The 4,093-nt window shown below is 49.7% G+C and overlaps 1 protein-coding gene across 1 annotated transcript in view; it reads right to left on the bottom strand.

Annotated features, from left to right (window-relative positions):
- Zfp92 (ZFP92 zinc finger protein) overlaps positions 1-4,087 on the bottom strand; it is an 11,409-nt gene extending 7,322 nt beyond the window's left edge. Inside the window, exon 1 of the mRNA XM_015506935.2 lies at positions 3,730-4,087. The gene's annotated coding sequence lies outside the window, so the exon portion shown is untranslated. The remainder of the gene's footprint in view (positions 1-3,729) is intronic.
- Positions 4,088-4,093: the final 6 nt, after the last annotated feature.

The raw sequence follows: 4,093 nt of genomic DNA, 5'->3' as shown, positions 1-4,093 counted from the left end.
TATATATATATATAAATATAAAAGGATGAAGCAAAATAAGGCAAGATGGCAATTACTGCTAAATATGGACAGTAGGAACCTGGGATTCTCTAGACTCTTCTTTCTACTTGTCTGTATACTTGATAGTGTTTGCTGTAGTTTGGATCTAGAATGTTCCCCAAAGGCCCATGTGTTAAAGGCTTGGTCCCCAGGGTTAGGGTATTGGGAGATGAGGTCTAGTGGGAGGCTTTTAGGTCAGTGAGGGTGTGCTATTGAAGTGAATAGTGGGACCCTGGCCTCTTCCTCATCCTTTTGTTGCTTCTGTGTGTGGTGGTGAGTGCTGTTGCTCTGCCATGTCCACATGCTATGACATACTGCCTTGGCACAGGCCCAAAGCCAGGGGGCCAATTGTTCACAGATGAAAGTTCCAAACCTGTGAGGCAAAACAAGTCTGTTCTCTTTATAAGTTATCTTAGTTATTTTGTTATAGTAACGGACAACTGACTAACATGGTGTTCACAAAATGGAAAAAAGCTATGGAAACCATTTTGGTCATTCCTCAACGAGTTAAACACAGTTACCATACAACCAGCCAATTTTATTCCTGGGTATATACTTACAAGAATTGAAAACACATGCTCAAGAACTTGTATACCCATGTCCACAGCAGCATTATTGACCAAAGCCAAAAGATGAACACAAACCAAATGTCCATCAGCAGATGAATGGATAAACAAAATGGTCTGTATATACAATGGAATATTATAAAAAGGTTGGAAATTCTGACACATGCTACAGTGTGGGTGAACCCTGAGGACATTTTGTTAAGTGAAAACAGCCAGACACAGACATAAAAGGCCACATATTATATGATCCCATTTATATGATGTAATACGATATTTCACAAGAGCTCTCTTGACCTAGTTTTGAAGTTGTAGCTGGAAAGTCTCTTCTCTCTGTCCTTAATGGGCAATGTGTAAGCTCCCATTGTCCATCACTTCTTGTATCAGGATCCGACTCTCCGGGGCCACTAAACACACCCCTGTGGACTCCTTATTGGGCTCCTACACTCTGGGGTCAGGTTCCAGACAACTAGGAACGAATACAATTCCCCAGAGCCCACAAAATTCTTCAAATTTGCGAATCCACAGACAGCCACCCCACTCACTGACTAGGCGTAAGTTGTCCCTACATCTCCAGCTTGCTGTTGCCCTGTTACTGGGAGCAACCCCCGTGGCCCCTTGTGGCAGCCTTCTCTTGTTCAGAGCTTCAAGAATCTGAGTTCTGCCTTTTGCAGAGCCCAGTGTTACTGTGCAGTGAGCCACATCCAAAAAATCTGATGTAACATATGACATGCCCAGAATAGGCAAATCTGTAGCCCCAGAAAGCAATCAGGGGCTGGGGGCTGGAGGTGAGGAAAGACTGCTAATGGGTCAGTGGTTTCCTTATGGGGTGATGAAAACTACATACAGGCGGGGTCACACCACACTGAATATACTACATGTCATTGAATTGGTCCTTTTAAAATGTTAAAGTTTGTGTTGAGAATCTCACCTTGATTTAAAAAAGGGGAGGGGGTCCTACTGGAATTGTTCAGATGCTCATAGGCCACACATATATTTTCATTGTGATGCACTGTCAGTCACTGGGTGCCCTGGGACTCTAAAGAATTACTGATAATTTCAAGGTTTTCAGGATAAAATTATTGTTTTGAAACCCAGCATAAGCTTGTTTTTCACTGTCATAACAGTTCTTCAAGGTTATTGTCTATTTTGGAAAAACTAGAATGAGGAGGAGGTATCTGTAGTTCCCCCACTCAAGGCATAAGAGGTAGGTCTGGTCCCAGAGGGGGCAGAAAGCTGTCAGGTAGTGATCCCTGAGAGACCCACCCCATGGTCAGGATTCCACCTAGTGGAGGCAAGGCCACACGAAGCTCCAAGTGTCTGTCTTGAGATCTACTATGGAAAGTCAGCTATAATTTCAACTTTGGCAAAAGGACTCACAGAACCCAGCAGTGACTTCGGGGCAGGCAGGGTGGCACTCCCTAGTATGTGCAGAAGGAGGCACCTGGAGGGCCGCCAGAGCACAGGACAAGTTGAAGGATGACCCACGCCCTAGAGCTCAGGTTTTCTGCAACATGAGGCTGGGCATGCAGGTGAGGCCCTTCAACCTGTGCCTCAGGTGAGGCCAGGGAGGCCTGTCAACCTGTGTACCCAGAAGCCTCTCCCTGGGCTGGTCCACTTCTTTGAGGGGCCTCGGCCCCCGGCCAGCAGCAGACTTCCCCCTCCCTTCCTCTGGCAAAATGGAGTGTTGCTGGGCAGCCTCACTGCAGGCTGCCAGCAGAGGAGAGGAGGCTTGGAAGGAGTCCACTGCCCAAGGAAAGAAAGCCTTGGTGAAAAGGGAAAGCCCGTCAGCGCACCTCAGAGTCATCCTGAACACCGACACTAGGTGGGGCGCTTTCCCCAGAAACAGAAAACAAAGCAAACAACATTAATTAAAGCATTCAGAGTTTGGGCTTTTTCATCCAAGAGGATGGACAGGCAGCACCACTTCAGGCGGAACGTCCTCGGGTCCATCAGCTCAAGACCCCAGCTGCCTCCTCTCAGCTCTGTTAGCTCTTCTTGTTCTGGGGTCCTAGTCACGTGCCACCCACTTCGTGAAATGGCCAGGGAGATCAGCATGGAGGGCCTGCCTGGGCACTCTCACAGATCAGCCCCTGGGCCAAGGCTCCATGAGCCTAGCTTGGTAAGGCCCTCTGGGGAGCTCTCCCACCACTACTGTGTGCAGGCTGTGGGGACAGAGGCTGACCTAGACATAAAAAGGGCCGTCCAGGTTGTTTGCTGAGGATCCTTCCCACAGGTGTTCAGGTCCTGCCCTTTTCTGTTCACAGATCTTCCTGAGATGCCCGTGTCACTCAGAGCAAACCCTCATGCCCCTTCCTGAACCATTTCTCCCCCACCCTTTCCTCTGCTCAAGGCATACTGATGTCCAAGCTCTAGCTCCCATAAGCCAGGCCACTCCCGCCTCAGTGCCTTTGCACTAGCTGTTCCCTCTGTCCAGAATGCTCTTCCAAAGCATAAGCACATGACTCTTTCTTTTACCACCTTCAAGTATTTTTGGAGAAATAGTGCCTATGAAATGAGACCTATTCTAGCTTCACTATGTAAACTGGAAACTGGACCTCCCTTCCCCAGTTCTTACCATCTTTTAACATTTTTTATAATTACTAATTTAAAACGTGTACAGTTTATTGTCTATTTAGCCACCAGGACTAGACCAGAGAGCAGAGATTTTTTTTTTTCTTTCTTGTTCCCTGATAGATCCTGGATATCTGCAGCAACCTGGCCCATAGAGGGTACTTGGAAGATATTCATTGGGCTGAACTAGTCATAACTAGCCCTGTGAGGAAGTGTTGGGCACAGTTCCCTGCTCAGATTAGCTCACCTTGCTCCCTCTTGCTCTTCCCCACCTTCCATCCAGCCCGTCCCTTCCTCTTCCTTAGGTTGGTTAAGCTTATGCCCTTCCCTGGTGTAGGATGGGATGACACACATAGACACGCACTACTGAGATGCACAAACCCCCACCCTAGATAGCCACAGGAGCACAATTTTGTATGTCCCCCTATCAGGGGACCCTCTGGTTCTGTGCCTGTGGACAGTTTGCCAGGTGCCCCTGGGCAACAGTGTCATGGCCTCACAGTGGCAGATTGTCCCTCGTTTCCACACCCAGAGGTGCAAAATCCAAACTTACCTGGTGGATTAGCGACGGGATGCTTTTGCGCCAGCTCCAGGACCAGCGGCAGAAAACCAATCAGAGTAGAGAAACTGGAAAACACGGGATGAGGCTCCCCAGGCGTCCAGCTCAGGCTGATCCCTCTCCTGTGGTGCCCCTGGAAGCGGGCAGCCCCGAGGGCCAGCCTGGCTGCTTTTCGCCCTCGCCTGCCTCCCAGGACGTCCCTGACTGTCGCCGCCGCTGCTGCTCCTTCTACCCAGTGGCTACCTGCACCCGCCCTCTTGTGCCCCTCCCGAGACTCCAACCCGCTCCACTGCGTCCCTGCCCAGCCGGCTACCAGGTCTCCTCGGGCGGCGGGGGCTGTCGGCCTCCCCTCCCGCCC

The sequence above is a fragment of the Marmota marmota genome, unplaced genomic scaffold (assembly GCF_001458135.2).
Source record: "Marmota marmota marmota unplaced genomic scaffold, marMar, whole genome shotgun sequence".
NCBI lineage: Eukaryota > Metazoa > Chordata > Mammalia > Rodentia > Sciuridae > Marmota > Marmota marmota.
Note: the sequence above shows the minus strand (reverse complement) of the source record. Positions and strands in the feature narration are given on the sequence as shown.